The sequence below is a fragment of the Ambystoma mexicanum genome, chromosome 7p (genome assembly GCF_040938575.1).
Source record: "Ambystoma mexicanum isolate Mex_15411 chromosome 7p, UKY_AmexF1_1, whole genome shotgun sequence".
Classification (NCBI taxonomy): domain Eukaryota; kingdom Metazoa; phylum Chordata; class Amphibia; order Caudata; family Ambystomatidae; genus Ambystoma; species Ambystoma mexicanum.
In genome coordinates this window covers 46,053,629-46,071,209 of record NC_090939.1, presented here as the reverse complement: position 1 = coordinate 46,071,209, position 17,581 = coordinate 46,053,629, and the positions used below count along the sequence as shown (strand labels likewise).

At 46.2% G+C, this 17,581-nt stretch overlaps 1 protein-coding gene across 2 annotated transcripts in view; it reads left to right on the top strand.

The window, feature by feature from the left end:
- HAO2 (hydroxyacid oxidase 2) overlaps positions 1-17,581 on the top strand; it is a 667,133-nt gene that overhangs the window by 15,184 nt on the left and 634,368 nt on the right. The gene's annotated exons all lie outside the window — the stretch shown is intronic.

The following is a 17,581-nucleotide window of genomic DNA, read 5'->3' as shown; positions in this document are numbered from 1 at the left end:
AACCTATTCTCTCTCAGGATTCACAACAGAGTCCTGCTGGGCATTGGTTTTCTCAGGATTCAGAACAGAGTCCTGCTGGACCTTGGCTCTCTCCAGATTCAGAACAGAGTCCTGCTGGACCTAGGCTCTCTCAGGATTCACAACAGAGTCCTGCTGGACCTTGGCTCTCTCTGGATTCAGAACAGAGTCCTGCTGGACCTTGGCTCTCTCAGGATTCAGAACAGAGTCCTGCTGGACCATGGCTCTCTCAGGATTCACAACAGGTCACTTCTGGATCTTGAGGTATGGACCTGAGTATCTCAGGCAGGTGACGCCCTGAGCGGATGTCTTCGGACATTACAACTAGTCCTTTCTAGGCCTTGGCCTCAGGCATAATTCCAGACTCCTCTTGGGCCTCACTATCATGTCTCACAATAGGTCTCTCTTGGACCATATTTCCAGGCATTTCGGCAGGTCCCTCCTGAACCTTGCTTTCAAGCTTGGCAACAGGTCACTCCTGGGCCTGGGCTTTGCCAAGCTTTACAACATGGCCCTCCTGGACCATGGATTTCTACGGCTTTCTCAGGGTTCACACCAGGTCCCTTCTAGATCTCAGGAACCCAACACACCCCTCCTGGTTCTTGGATTTCAGGCTTCACAGTCGCAGAGATGAGTATTTTCCCCCCTGTGATGCTTTTCAGATAGCTGAAGTTTTGACACACTCCTGCCACTGGACAGGTCTTGCCGTGTTTCCCATGAGGTCAATGGAGGATCGTCTCTGGCTTGAGGGCTCCAATACCCTCAAGGTTAGGCAAGTACTTCTCTACCACCCTGGTAACGTGCTCATTCCAGGGTCTCCAGGCTGACAACTACCACCCTGGTCTTTTGGTGCCAGGTCCAAGATTCCTTATTCTGTTCCATTCATCATTCCTCACCTGGCCTTGGCTTCCAAGGCCCTTCCCTTCTATCAAGGGGGCCGGATCTGGCACGCCTGACTGCAGGGGGCACCTCTCTCCTACTGACCCCTTGTTGTGCTTTGCATAGTAGATAGACTGGGGTGGTGTTACTCTCATAATGTAGTCCCTATTCGTGTTTGAATGCTCAAATATGGTTTGTTATTCTCTTGTGTGCTTCTAATTATTCTCATTATTACAATATTAGTGTGTCTCCGGTATTGGTTAATTACTGTATAGACTTGCCTGAATTGAGCGTTGTGAAGGTTTTATAAGCCTCTTTTAGTGCCTGGTGGCATTTTGGACGTTTTTATTTGCTGTAGGATGATTGCGTGGCATTCCGTGGTCCCCCTGTGCTACCGAGGTCTGCGCGGCACAGCGCGCGCTGCAGCACACGGTGCGCGTTCATTCTCTCTTTCTGTTCTTATCAGGTATATCCTTATCCCATCAGAGTCAACAATAGGGAATAACCGAAGAGTGTGTATGACTCTAAATCATGCAGACCTTTCGTGTTACCAGGTGTGTACCGAATGACTTCCCCAGGCACAGCATGCTGTAATTGGCATAGGATGGCAGTAATTGGCCCCTGGGAATGACTTCCCCACGCACAGCATGCTGTAACTGGCATAGGATAGCAGTAATTGGCCCCTGGGAATGACTTCCCCATGCACAGCATGCTGTAACTGGCATAGGATGGCAGTAATTGGCCCCTGGGAAGGACTTCCCCAGGCACAGCATGCTGTAACTGGCATGGGATAGCAGTAATGAGAATGACTTCCCCAGGCACAGCATGCTGTAACTGGCATAGGGTGGCAGTAATTTGCCCCTGGGAATGACTTCCCCAGGCACAGCATGATGTAACTGGCATAGGATGGCAGTAATTGGCCCCCGGGGATGTACTGGGATATGAAGAAGGTGCCCCTTAGCCTATGTTGATTGTGCTGGGTGCGCGTCTGTCTTGTAATGGCACCCCCTGTGGCAAATCAATTCAGCCCTGTAGATAAAATGTGGTTGGCAACTAAAATAGTCATTGGCCTTCTTTAGCAACTCTGTTATTTTATTCCTCTTAAGCATAGATGTGTTTTGTTTATATATGTTATGTCACTTCCTGTGAGATCACTCGGCCATAAGTCATATAGCATCCCTTGCCGTGACATCATCCTATGTGTGATGTTGCTTCCTTTACCCCAGGCATTTGGTGAATGAACGTTTCTGGACAAGATATCTATTGTGCAGCGACATACATGCACTGCAGACTAGTTAAGGCAATAACAGTACGGGCACACACACACCAACTGCTTGAACTGGAGGCTTCCAGCCCTTTAAGATGAGTAGCAATACCCTGGAGATAGATGGGGATGCCAATTTTAATCAAACATCAATAATTCAGACGACACAAATAGCTTGGCAAAAGTTTGTCTGTTTTAATGCAAGTATTTAAAACAGGGAGCACAACGAACATCAGCAATCGCTCGATACTCTAACTCTCACTCATTTCATAAAAAAGCTGGGTTCTTAAACCCATAATGGGTCATAGCTGACGTGTTGACCAGCGTCATTACCAACGTCATGCTACGTGGCAAAACTTCTAAAACCTATCGGGAAGCGGGATTGGTTCTGAGTGAATGACTAAATATAGGTGTTATATCTGTATGGAGTAACAGACAGAAAGTATTGGATATTTAACATCAGGTGGGGCAACTAAGCCCTCCCTTCAAAATGGCCCCTAGGAACGTCCCCAAATGTACGACATCCCATTGGCTACACAAACTATAGGACCCCCAACTACGTGGTCCCCTGCAATTGGTTGGCTTCTAACCCCCGTCAGTAACTTTCCACCTACGTGAGCAGCACGCAGACCGAACAAACCAGGTGCGGGTGAGCTTGTCTTGATACCAATTGTGGGGATGACAAACTCTGGATCAGTTGGGCGCTGGTAGGGTGTGGTGGTCCAATGGTTGCTGTTGTGCGATTTGATCAATTATATGGTCTACCCTGTTATTCATCCCGTCACCACCACTCACGATCACGGGTTTTGTTAATTACCAATCTGTTGACACAAATGTGCTTCCATTCCTCGTTACTGAAACTATTTAATAAATACATGCTTATTGAATGGCAATATGTATGGTATAAATAACAATGGGTATCACTATGTCACTTCACGGTGCACATCACAACATCACCAAATCACAGCCTTGAAAATGACTTAGGTTGAAATGCGCGTCGGCTGTGTAGAGAGTTACCATGTCAAAAACTTGTCATTAATTTCTACAATGATGTTTTCTTTGGTGCTAACTAACCAAAAATAAACAAATTAATGACTATGACCTGACTGGACCATATAATTGATCAAATCGCACAACAGCGACCATTGGACCACCACACCCTACCAGCGCCCAACTGATCCAGAGTTTGTCATCCCCACAATTCTTACAAATAAATGGGAACCCCAGAGTTGCTTCCTTGACAAACCAGGATCCAGGCTGCTGGTCAAATTCGGATATAAGAAAAGAGGAGGTGCGCAGAAGAAAGGGAGTCCCGCCACGATTCACTCCACCCTTGCTAAAACTTGTCTTGATACCAGCTTCCCACCAATTCAAAATACAATCCATCATCACCTCAATGGTTCAGTGTCAATTAGCACTTTGAAGTTGGCCTTGAGTCTGTACTGTTCTCTGGAACTTTTTAAGGAGCATGGGTACTCTCTGGCTTCCGTGCGTAGGCGTGATCTTCTCATCCGTCTAACTTTCTTCCATCACGTGACTGGACACCACGAATTGAGCCTTTCCGTGTATTTGATTTTATTCTTCAATAGTCCTCTGACGTCCTTTGCTCTGCTTGACCTTCATGAACAGGAGTTTCTGTTCTTTCATGTTTAATTGTATCCAATGTCAGCCAATTCCAGTTCTGATAGGACCTTGGCTCTTTGGCTCATCCAATTCTTAGCTGAAATTCAATTGCTTTTGTAACTGCAACAATGAATTGAGGCCTTCCTTGTTGCTCAAGACTGCTTTATATGTAGTGGAAACATTCATTCTTTATTTAATCCATATGAATCTATGGGGTATATTTGTATATGTTGGCGCTTGCCATGGTCTAACTTATTTAAAAGCATTTGGCTAGCTTCATGATTGCTTTGCTGCTTCCGTTTCATTGCATCTGTACACGTTTAAACTAAGTATCTTCAACATGTTTGTGGCATATGTTTCTTTATCTTAATCCCAAGATGTCACTTCTCCTTGGTATTTCTTCGTTTTTCATAAATCGTCTGCCTCTCTGGGCCGGTTATCTTTCTATATGGAGTCGATTTAGCTTTGTATGACGTCACCATTCATCCTGGTCTTTCAGTTTCTTTGCTTCATCAGGAATCTCGTTCAAATGGCCATAATATTGTCTTGGATGCAAGTATGGTTTCCTCAATGGGTACTTCACCTCCCATATTCTCTTAGGTATAGGTATTCTTATGGGTGCTGCACAGATACCTCTCTCTTCTCTTTGCTGGTTTACTTGTTCAGTATACGTCACATATTTTGGTTCATACGTTTCAGGTAATGCAGGCGGGGCAGGTGGAGTGGGGGTACTTGGCTCCTCCTCTACACTGTGGGTGATTTATCGACCACTCTCTCATCATCTTCTATACCTAGACATCCTTGTCTGAAGAAATGCCTCTTAGGGATCCATATTTTTATGACTTCCTTCAAGCAGCCAGCTGAGTTCACATGCTCATCCTTGTTCCACAACATGAGCATGCACTGTCCACTTGGACTGCAATAGATCCATCTTCCTACATACTTGTTATGGTCCTTTGGGTACAGGAACTTTGTTCCCTCAGGTGCTTGAATACTGGCCTTCACAAAATCTCTGAATTCTTCATCAGTCAGGTCTTTAGGCTTCCATCCTGGTTCAACATCAATCATAATTTTCATCCCTTTGGCTTTCTTGGCTGTCTTCTTGCATTGTGAGATTATTATCTTGATCACACAGAATCCAAGCATCACTAATAATAGCAAAACTCCAAGAAATGTGAACATATCTGCCTTCCATTGTGGAACCCACGAGAGGAGTGATCCAATCCATCTGTCATCAGCAATATCTTCTACCTCTTCTAAAATCTGGCCATGGAGTTTCGTCAGCCTATAGTCTATGGCCTCTGTCAAGGTTTTGTTCTCATAGTGAGAAGGTATAAATGTCCAACATGATTCTCCAATTTTGGCACAAACACCTCCATCCATGGCTGTGATCATGACCAGGACGTATCTATTTTGGAGAGCCATTAGTCTTACAGCTCTCAGTTCTTCTCTGATTGCATTGACACCTTTTATAGTTGTGTTCATTGTCTGCAGCAATTCCCATCTGGTAATTTGAAGCCACTTGGTATTTGCTCCAACCTGGATATTCTTGGCATAAAGATCATGGTGAACACTGATGAGGTCTGGCTGAACAGCCTGTATTCATACGGGATGGCATCAAAGGCTTCTATTGATTTGGTATAGAAGTAGTTCTCTCTCTTTGTTCGATTTATCAATTCTACAGATCTCTTCTTTCTTAGATGAGCATCTGCTTTTGGAAAACTGTCAATGTTCAGGTCACCTTTAGGAATCACCAATGTAGGGACATGGACATTCACCAATGTGCAAATTCCTCCCCAATCGTTAGGCAGTCTGAAGTAGGCTTTTGATCCACAAGCCCAATAGTGATCCATGAACACTGCTGTTCCATGCACCATCCCTGGTACATCAAAGATTCGTCCACAGTTCTGATTTTCCCCCATTCTTCTTGTACCATTGTTCCTGAAGCATAATTTAGAGCTTTCCAATGGTACCATCCGTCGGGTGACAGTGCTGTTCCCCAGATGTGCATTTGACCTCTGTCCTTCCATTTATGAGCTTCTTCTGCAGACTTTCCTGTGACCTCCAATTTCTTATTCACCTCCCATCTGATTCCAGCTCCTTTTATTCCAGGCTTCTCACATCTGATCACATGATTTCTTGAATTGGCTCTGTTTCTTGTCTTTATATCTTGTATATAGTCATCCTCATCTGGATCTGTCTTTTCAGTTGCCCATTTGAGAGAAGCATCACTTCCCCTAAATTGACCTCTGCTTTTGCAAAGTGCTATGTGCAAAAGACAATGTGCTGATTGAACATTTATTTCAATATCAATGAAGATCTTGGACTTCCCCATGCTGTATGGCAAGAGTGCACATACAGAGCATTCTTCATCTGACGTCCTTCTTCTAACTTCTTTCACGTGTTGGTACCATATGTTATTTCCCAGGTGTGCTGTGCTGTCTAGATAATCATTCAGTTCATAATTGTCTTCTTGGGTGCTTCTTTTAATTCTTACAGTCTTCATGTTGTTTTCTATAACCACATCCCTGAATGCATCCATATAACTTCTTCTGGCTGGTTTGTCTGCAGGAACATCCATCCGGGTTCCCTGTGTTGAAGAAAGTTCAGCAGGTCTTTCTTTATCCCTCTGCCTTCTTCTGGCAATGGCTGAGAACGGCCATATAGGTTCTGCTATCATCTCTGCACGTAATCTTTCTGTGGGACTTGTGCTTCGGCTTCTTGTTACTGGATCAGGTGTATCTGCATGCATTATCTGTGTGGGCCCAACCTTTGTCAACCCCTTATTTTGCCTGTTCCGCCGACCCTGTCTCCGGCGTAGTGCTTGAAGCAAGTGCAGTGTGTGATGTATTACTAATAACATCCTTTTCAAGCTCAGGTATCTGCCCATTTTTTCTAGGGACAGGAATGACTATATATGGCCCAGGCTGCTTTGTAGTTGCCACGCTCACACTTTCCTTCTGCTCAGAAACATATACAGGAATTTTTGCATCTTGTGCTCCTATATAGAAAGCAGTTCTAACTGTCAGTGAAAGCAATATAAGGATGAATATAATACATGTGTAGAGGATGCAGTGATAAGTAAGACTGCAGCATCTGCTTCTGGGACAGTATTTACGCCTGTCCTCTTGGGGCAACACAAAATTGCTGCATTGATTCCCCATCTCGATCATATGATGCTAAGGAAGGAAAAACACTTTTTAATGACACTGTATTTTTTTAGATTGCATCTGGAAGCTGTTGTCTTTTTCAGCATTCGTCCTCGATCAACTAGCTGCTTTCTGGAACCAATTTGTTCACCAGTCGCGGTGCTAATGTTCCTTTATCATGAAGAAGAATGTCCTCTGTGGGCCTCTATAAAATCTGCTTAATTTATTCTCTGGGTTCCACGTTCTGCATGCATTCCATCAGTTAATTTGATGCACTTAGCAGGTTCTTGGTTCCACGTACTGCCTACATTCCAGCAGTTCATTTAATGCACTTAGCATACTACACAGACCTGGAATCCCTACATTCTCCGGGTTCCACATCCTGCCTGCATTCCACCTGTTCATTTGAAGCACTTAGCATACTACACACATGGAATCCCTAGATTCTCCGGGTTCCACTTCCTGCCTGCATTCGACCTGTTCATTTGATGCACTTAGCATACTAAGCACATGGAATCCCTAGATTCTCCGGGTTCCACATCCTGCCTGCATTCGACCTGTTCATTTAATGCACTTAGCATCTTACACAGACCTGGAATCCCTAGATTCTCCAGCTTCGATGTTCTGCCTGCATTCCAACTGTTCATTTAATGCACTTAGCATCTTACACAGACCTGGAATCCCTAGATTCTCTGGGTTCCATGTTCTGCCTGCATTCCACCAGTCCATCTCATGCACTTAGAATACTACACCCACCTGGAATCCCTAGATTCTCCGGCTTCCATGTTCTGCATGCATTCCACCAGTTCATTTAATGCACTGAGCATACTACACCCACCTGGAATCCCTAGATTCTCCGGCTTCCATGTTCTGCATGCATTCCACCAGTTCATTTAATGCACTTATCATACTACACCCACCTGGAATCCCTAGATTCTCTGGGTTCCATGTTCTGCCTGCATTCCACCAGTCCATCTCATGCACCTAGCATACTACACCCACCTGGAATCCCTAGATTCTCTGGGTTCCATGTTCTGCCTGCATTCCACCAGTCCATCTCATGCACCTAGCATACTACACCCACCTGGAATCCCTAGATTCTCCAGCTTCCATGTTCTGCCTGCATTCCAGCAGTTCATTTAATGCACTTAGCATACTACACAGACCTGGAATCCCTAGATTCTCTGAGTTCCACATCCTGTTGCATTCCACCTGTTCTTTTGATGCACTTAGCATACTACACACATGGAATCCCTAGATTCTCTGGGTTCGATGTTCTGCCTGCATTCCACCAGTTCATTTGATGCACTTAGCATCTTACAAACACCTGTAATCCCTAGATTCTCTGGGTTCGATGTTCTGCCTGCATTCCACCAGTCCATCTCATGCACCTAGTATACTACACCCACCTGGAATCCCTAGATTCTCCGGCTTCCATGTTCTGCCTGCATTCCACCAGTCCATCTCATGCACCTAGCATACTACACCCACCTGGAATCCCTAGATTCTCCAGCTTCCATGTTCTGCATGCATTCCACCAGTTCATTTAATGCACTTAGCATACGACACCCACCTGAAATCCCTAGATTCTCCAGCTTCCATGTTCTGCATGCATTCCACCAGTCCATCTCATGCACCTAGCATACTACACCCAACTGGAATCCCTAGATTCTCTGGGTTCCACGTCCTGCCTGCATTCCACCAGTTCATTTAATGCACTTAGCATACTACACAGACCTGGAATCCCTAGATTCTCTGGGTTCCATGTTCTGCCTGCATTCCACCTATTCATTTGATGCACTTAGCATCTTACACACACCTGTAATCCCTAGATTCTCTGGGTTCCACGTCCTGCCTGCATTACACCTGTTCATTTGATGCACTTACCATTTTACACACACCTGTAATCCCTAGATTCTCTGGGTTCCATGTTCTGTCTGCATTCCACCAGTCCATCTCATGCACCTAGCATACTACACCCACCTGGAATCCCTAGATTCTCCAGCTTCCATGTTCTGCATGCATTGCACCAGTTCATTTAATGCACTTAGCATACTACACCCACCTGGAATCCCTAGATTCTCCAGCTTCCATGTTCTGCACACATTCCACCAGTTCATTTAATGTACTGAGCATACTACACCCACCTGGAATCCCTAGATTCTCTGGGTTCCATGTTCTGCCTGCATTCCACCAGTCCATCTCATGCACCTAGCATATGAAAGCAAGCGTCCCCAAACAGCACAATCCTCCCCGCAATGAGAGACAATGAAGGACTCTCCCAAAATGGGAATAAGGCCAAGACAAAGTGCGGGTGAGCGTAAATGGGAGTTTATCAATCAGAATAGGGCATGCAAAAAACTCTGCAGACTCCGAGAGCGCTCTGTCTGACAATAGCAAAGACAGGCGTATATATTTACAAAACACGTCATCAGAACCTACATACTATAAGGGGCACAAGTTCAATGGGATTGGGTGGCGATGACTAGCTATAGGCGCTGCTGCGATGTGGTTGGTCTTGGCTGGAGGACGTCACTGGTCACCCTCGTGGGTTGGGCTGGGCCTGGCAGGTCGGCTTGAGTTCATCCGGGCGGTGTTGGTCTGCCGAGGCGGCCTGTGGCAGAGATGAATGCCTTTTCTGACTTACTTGCCCTCTGCCATGCACACCGCAGTCATTCAGTCATTTACAGTTATATTCTCTTTAGTAAATCTTTCAATAGGTTAATGCAACACAGGAGGAATGCACCTTGTGAGGGGTCTGGAGATAATATATCAAGGCCTGGTTACTCGTGATCTGTTCACCGGGACCGTAGGTCGAGGGGCTAAGCTTCGGGGACTGGGGCGGGTGGTACAGGTCTTTCTGTCTTGTTAGAAGTGGTTATGGATGTTTCGCTGTGTGTTGTCAAAGTGTTGGGTGTCCTGATTGCACAGGGCCATAAGTCTAAGACAGTCTGGTGGGTTGTGGGGTTTACGAGGGGGTGCTTGAGTTTAAACTAAGGTTTACTGCTGTGCTGTAAATAATGCAGGTGGCTGGCCGCGGCCTTGGGTGCTGCAGCGGGGCTACAAGTCTTTGAAGCGGCTCCAGTCGGGTCGGGGGAGGCGTGACAAGGCAGAGCGGGGCTCTGTTCTCATGTCTTGGCAACCTTCTGGGGGAGGGAGGGGGATACATCGAGACCTTGTACGCTTTCACAAAGGTATCTCCCTCGTGTGTTGCCGAATATAGGTAAAGACATCACAAACATTTGAACATTTTCTAGAATACTTATTCAAAATCACTTCACAACATGCATTCAAACTTTGCTGGATGTATCTTGATTATATCCAGCCCGCGCATCATATTTGTACGTTATATTCTAACAGCTACAGTGTTTTAATCACATGCATGTATATATTCGCAGAAAATGAGGTAGTGTTTAGATCAGTGGAGTACATAGAAAACGACCCGCCACTGTACGTGACGGTGGTAGCATATGAGGGGCTCAGACATTCACACATGATGAGTGCACGCTCGCGCATTCTTTACATGAGTTCATAGTATAGTTGCATCCGCTTCCTCGTGTACTCTAGCAGCATTAGCTTTAGTTATGGCGCGAAACCATGTGAGGTAGGCTGCCCAGTGATACACGCAACGAACAGATCCCTGGAGCGTTCCTTTATCATTAGCATCCACCTGTAATGGTACGAGCTCGCCGTAGCTTATATCACGGGAGCATACTCTCTCATTCTAATACATTCTACAGGCATTTGTATTATGTGGAAGAAAGAAATAATGCAAGCGGTCTTGACATTAATATATACATATACATAAAGACTGTCTGCCATCAGAGGACCAGTTTACTGTTCTTCTCATTGTTCGGCCTGCTGGCCGGGTCAGGCTGATAGTGATGGTACACTGCGGGAGGTGAACTGTTACAATGTTAGCGTATTGCGCTAGCTCATGTCCGTCTTGTTCGTGGGAACGTGCTCGCAGCGGATCTGCCAGGGTGCTGCGGCAACAGGGATGTTCTCCAAGGGTGGGGGCCGCGCTACAGTGTGCTGAGCTCACACCATCTGTACCGGGCAGAGAATGGTTTCTGGGCCTAGCTAAATTTGTGTGGCAATCAATACATGTGGGCACTCGATACGTGTGGGCAATGTTTCCAGTGGGTGAGCCCTCCACCACCTGGGCCCGGGTGGCATGAGGGAACGCCCAATGGGCCATAGCCCTCACCTGGGGAAGAAACGCAGGCGAGAGGGGTCTCCTGGACCAGTTCTCCCCTACATTTCCCCCCTTTCGTTACTTAAGTAACGAATTCTTTAACTCCTCTATCCTCCTACATTCTGCTTCGTCCATCACCGCCTCATCCCAAGCAGGAGTTCCTTTGATAGGCATCCATGCTCTGCACACCCCCCTTAAACTCTCACCTCTCCTGGCGTATTCATCTGGGGTACACGTAAGATATATGCATCCACCATCTCCTTCCAAATCTACCCACACTTCCTCGTACCATTCTAGTATGCGGGGCTCTTTGATGGTGGTGTGCCAAAGCTTATCTACAATATCCTTGTCGTGATACATGGGCACCAGTTGGTACCTAGGTACCTTGTGCTTCTTGCATCGTTTTTATTGTACCGTGTGAGTTGCCCATTGTCACCATCATCATTGCACCATTTGGTACTGCGCTGGCACAGACTCGAAGACCCACCTGGCATAGGCAGAAAATCAAAAGGAGGAACACCACAGCTGGCATCAAAAATTTCATCGTTGTTCCAAGCCATGAGGGGACCCAGGAGAAGAGGTTATCGAACCATGTACTATCTTCCGCTCCGCCTTCCATCTTCATTTTTTCTCCTAGGTTGTGGACTGCTTCGATCACATGGGACAGGGAGCCGTTCTCTGCGTCTTCAGAAGGTACGAAAGTGCAGCAGGCACTTCCTATTTTTCGGCAAACACCGCCGTCCATCGCCGTCAACAGGTCCAGGACATACCTGTTTTGCATGGTCATCAGTCGCAAAGCTCTTAGTTCGACCTTTATTATGTTAAAACCTTCTTCAGTGTCGTTCGCCAGCTGAATTAATTCCCAGCGGGTTATCTGGAGCCATTTTGCGTTAGCCCTTGCTTGGACACTTGATACGATCGAGGCAAAAAATGTTTCTGCTGAGCTGAATAATCGATATTTGTCTGGGATCTGGGCCAATAGTTCTGATGATGCCTTTGATATATAGTTTGATGCTCGTCTGTTGCGGGTCAGCACCTCTCCCTTGCTCCCAGAAGACAGGACATACATTTGTGGTTCTGCAGTTGGTTGGGCCACACTCTGTTGTGTGCATTCCTGTGTTCTTTTGCTCCCATCAATGTGGCTTTCGGGTATCACCATTAGAGCTGAGTGCAGAGTGGCCATTGAGCAGCTGCCACTCCACGATGGGGGGAGGTGTAGGTATGCCTGGTTGCCACATACCCAATACGTGTCCATAAGGGCCGCAGTCCCTTTTCTTAGGTCTGGGATAGTGAGGGTTTTGTTGCACTTCTTGTTCGTCCCCATGGACGTTCTCCCCTCTCCTTTGAAACATAGTTCATAGTCTATTTCATTCTGCAACTTGAAAGGCTTTTCGATGGGCGTAACCCAGGTTAGTTTTGAAATGTGTTCTCTCCATACGGGTGTGCATGTTTCTTCTATCCATTGCAATTTCTCCGGTGCCACACCCCTCAATGCTTCGGCTTTGCACATTACTTCTTCGTTCTTCCACTTGTTATCAGAAAAAAGTGTCCCTTCGATTGCAAAAAATGGTTCTTTCAGACATACAACCCCTGACGGTTTTGGGTAGCACGTTTTCTCGTTCTGCAGCATTTGAAAAGTCACTTCATGTGCCTGGAAGGTGTTCTTAATCCTGCACAACGTGAGATGAAGGAGACATTGGGCATCTATAATCGGCAACTCTTTGGGTAACAGTACTTTGGGTGTACCTGATGCATGAGGGATGAGGGAGCAAACATAACAGCTCTCGTTTGTTGTTTGTTTAGCTGTGGCACTCATGTCTGCATACCACTTATTTGTTTGGTGGGGGTGTCGTGGGTCTTCCATCTTATCTAGACCTAGCCCATAGTACTCATCATACTTCCTCCTCCCTGCTTCCCTCTTCCGTCTATTGTTCTTATTTCTCATATTCTTCCCGATTCCCTGGGCAAGGGACAAACTAGACCCCCCTTTCTCATTCCCGCCCCCCTTCACCCAGTCATCATATAATATTTCATGTGTTTCTCTCATTCTTTGATTCTCTATGGCCGTGGGGGCAGGTTGGCTGGTGGGGGTATTATACAACCAGGATATGGCAGAGGGATTTCGGTCGTTTAAGCTGTGAGCATTGTAATTAGACATCTCAGGTGGGGACAGTGTGTTGTTTTGTTTTACAACACTGGATGACGTAGTATAGTAGCCCCACACAAGTTTAGTTCCGTCCCATATCAAAAAATCACCTTCCCTTGTAGTTGCATTGATACTTGCAGTTGTATTGGTCCCAGTCGTTGTGTTGCCCCCTCCCCCCTCGTTCATCTCGATAGAGATGAACGCTATGAACCAGTATGTAACCAGACCAAATAATAATGTAAAAAACAATATAATGCACGCAGACAGTCCACACTCATACGAATATATACATTTCACAGTTAACCATTCTCTAAGTCTAGTAAATCTATCCGTTGCAGGCCGCCCGTTAGATGCCATGGAAGCTCCTGTTTTAAGATATAAAAGTGCATTGAGTGCGTACATGTAAACATTTTGTTGGCACCATCAGTGCCAATATACATGTGACGGGGAATGGAAGCGGGTGGGGATACGGGGAGGGGTATTCACAGACAAGGGTGTATACAAGCTCATAGTTTGGCATTCCATTTAATATATGTACATATATTCACACTCAACAAGATGAAAGGTAAAACAAAATTTTCCCCCCTTTTTTTTTTTTTTTCATCTTTATCAGTTGTACACTTCTTCAAATTCAGTACCAGCACATACACGCAAGTTCATATTCAGTCATTCTGCTCAGTTGCAGCGTTTGCTGTTGTCTGTGCCTCCCCATCTACCTCCTCTTGTACGTTGCTATATGCTTTCCGTACATCGGTCAAGTGCACCCAGTACCTCAATCCCTTGGCCTTTACCGCCGTAGGCGTGCAAAATATTACTTCATATGGGCCATGGAATCGCGGTGCATTCCACCGACGCACAAAACTTCTGACATATATCCAGTCGCCTGGCATTAGTTGTAGCTGTTGCCCTGGCTCCGTGTCAGCGCCTGTTACGTTTCCCTCTTCTCTAGTGAAGGGTGGGGACAATTGCTTTGCTATCACGCACGCTGCCCTTGTCAGTTTCTTTAAATAGTCTGTGAACTCATCTCCCAATATCGCGGCGCTTCTGTGAGCGTCTGAGTGTTCGCGCAGAGGTGAATGTGCTGTGTTCATCCGTCTCCCAGTCACGATCTCGTGCGGGGACAAATGGTGGTCTTTGCTTGGCTGGTTTCGTAACTCAAATAGCGCAAGCGGTAGGCAGTAAATCCAATTCTTTTTTAATGAAAAACATAGTTTTGATAACCTGCCCTTCAACAGTCCGTTCATTTTTTCCACTACGCCATTACTTTGAGGATGATAAATTGAGCATAATTTATGTTTTATTCCCAACAATGTAGTCACTTCCTTAAAAAGCTCATTCACAAAATGGGTGCCATTGTCTGAGCGGATCACGTCACAAATTCCCCAGCGCGGAAATACTTCCCTTACTAGGAACTTGGCGGCGCTCTTGGCATCGGGTCGCGCGCAGGGTCCTGCTTCCACCCACCTTGAAAATGGGCACACGACCACAATCATGTACCGTGCACCATTACACCTTTCCCCCATGTCTGCGTAATCTATGTGTAGTTCCTTGAATGGGCCAATGGGTTTAGGGATTGTTCCCCGGAGAGTGCGTAATGTCATCCCTGAATTGTATATTTGGCATGTTGTACATTCCATTGCCAATCGGGACACATGCTCCTGGAGACAGGGCACGAACCATTCTTCCTGTATTTCTGCTGCGATGTGTTGTCTGGTGTTATGTGCAGGAAAGTGTAGCTGTTGAAATGCTATCTCTAGTAGCTTAATTGGCATTACCACCTTCCCCGAGTTATTTTGCCTCCACAGCAGGTCTGTTCCTGACTTACTGCACCCTCGCTTTGTCCGCAATAGTTTTTCCTCTTCACTGGCTTCTTCCTGCAATTCTATTATTTGTGGTATGGGCATGACATTATATCCCTCTGGGGGCTCTTCGTTTGTTTTGTCCCTAAGCATGTATTCACCTGTGTCATTTTTCTGAAAATAGGAAGCCTCCTTGGCGGCGGCGTCCGCTGCCGCGTTCCCTAAAGACACAACATCTGTGTTGGATGTATGTGCTTGGCACTTTACTATTGCTACTGCAGTGGGGTTTTGCAGGGCCTCAATTAACTCTTTTAACAATTCTGCATGCTGTACAGGTGTTCCATCTGCCCTCCTAAAGCCCCTCCGCCCCCACCTTGCTAGGCCCCCATGTACTGTCGTTGTCATATAAGCTGAGTCTGTGTATATCGTCACTGCACAACCCTTTGCTGCATGTAGTGCTTCTATGAGCGCAATCAGTTCTGCTGCCTGCGCGGAGTAGTGTGATGGGAGGCGGTATTGTACCAGTGTTTCATACTCACCGTCTTCTAACCTCACCACTGCCATGCCAACGTGTTTTTCTCCCGTGTCCGCGTCAATTGATGCGGACCCATCCACAAAGTACACTTCCCCTTCGCTTAGAGCGTTCTCACACACCACTGTCTCCTCCCCGCTTCCTCCTGTGTAGGTTGCGCAATCGTGGTTCTGCATGTCTTCGAGCGTGCACGCTTCTGTAATGAATGTGGCGGGGTTCACTGTCTTGCCTCTCACTATATGGATGTTGGCACTGGACAGTATAATCTCGTAGGCTGTCGCCCGCTGTGTGGTCAGTGTGCTTTTTGATCTCTCCAGTATTGCAAATAATGAATGTTCCACAAACAATGTCACAGGGCAGCCCATTACTATTGTGGCACTTTTCTCAATCGCGAACGCGGCTGCAGCGAGTGATTGCTCGCACGCGAAATGGCCCTGCATCACGGCATCTAAAGTGCCACTATAGTAAGCCAATGGCTTGTGTCCTAAGGATGTTTTTTGTGTCAAGACTGCTGTCATCAGTGTGAGAATAGGTAAAACTCGCGTCCATAATCAGGGTTTGCGAGTACTGGGGCGCTTGAAATCAACTCTTTTAGTGTTTGGAAGCAGGAACTCATCTCTTCCGTCCATTCCACCTTCCTGTTCTCCTGTTGGGCCACTTTTAGTGCTTGCAATAAGGGCCTGGTGTATGCTGCATAACCTAATATCCATGCTCGGCAGTAATTGCACATTCCCAAAAATTTCTGCATGTCTTTTACTGTTGTGGGTTCTTGTACTGATCTTATGGCTTCTACTCTGTCTGGTATTATTCTTTTCCCATCTCTTGAAATCAGCTGTCCTAGGTACAGGACCTCTGTCAGACAGTATTGTAGCTTTCCCTTGTCCACTTTGTACCCCTTGTTGGCTAGCAAAGTCAATAATGTTATTGAATCTGTTCTGCATGTCTCTTCGTTTCGTGCGCAGACTAGTAAATCATCTACGTACTGAATAATGGTGCTCTCAACTGATAGGTTTCCTAAGTCTCCATGTAATACGCGATTGAAGATGCTCGGGCTCTCACAGTAACCCTGTGGTAATCTGCAATGCTCATACCTTTTACCCCCCAATGTGAAGGCGGTGAGGTATCTACTCTCTTCAGCCAGGGGTATAGAAAAAAATGCGTTTTTCAAATCCACTACTGTGAAATGTGATGCCTCTTTCGGGATGCTGCATATTATTGATGCGGGGTTCGGGACTAGAGGGAACTCCTTCTGAATTACATCATTGAGGGGGCGTAAGTCCTGTATCATCCTCCAAGAACCCCCCTTTTGCTTTTTTGATCGGATAAATACAAGTGTTACATGGGGAGTTTGAAGGCACTATTATCCCTTGTGCTAGTAGGGCATTTATTGTCTCTTTTATCCCTTCTTCAGCTTCACGAGACAGAGGATACTGTTTAACTCGTGGTAAAATTGCTCCTTGCTTTAACTTTATTACCACAGGCTGTACTCCATGCAACAGTCCCACATCATGGGGGCATGTTGTCCATAAGTTGTTTGGTACGAGCCTCATGTCGTCATCAAAAAACGACGGTGGTGCTCCTACCACTGTCATCAATTGGACGGGAGTCTCCCTTGCTTGTATTAAAATATCACAGGGCATCGCTATTTCCATCACTATTTCACCATCCCCTTCTGAGTCTGAAAAGAGATCCTCATCTGTTACTTCTCGTAGGGCGATGTTGGCGTTTGTGCATAGCACTGTGCGCCACTCACACCCTTCCTCGTCCAATCCGATCACTGCTATTCTTTTTGCTGACACTTGCACAGCGTGCAAATCTAACAATACTACTGATCCTGGTGCTGTGTTGGGGCATACTATGGGGCGGAAGAGGAACTCCGCCGGGATCCTCCAGTCCATGCTTCTCAGCTCGGGGATTATGAGGGCCAGAGTCTTCAGCCCTTTGATAAACATTTCCTCATTTTGTGGCAGTCC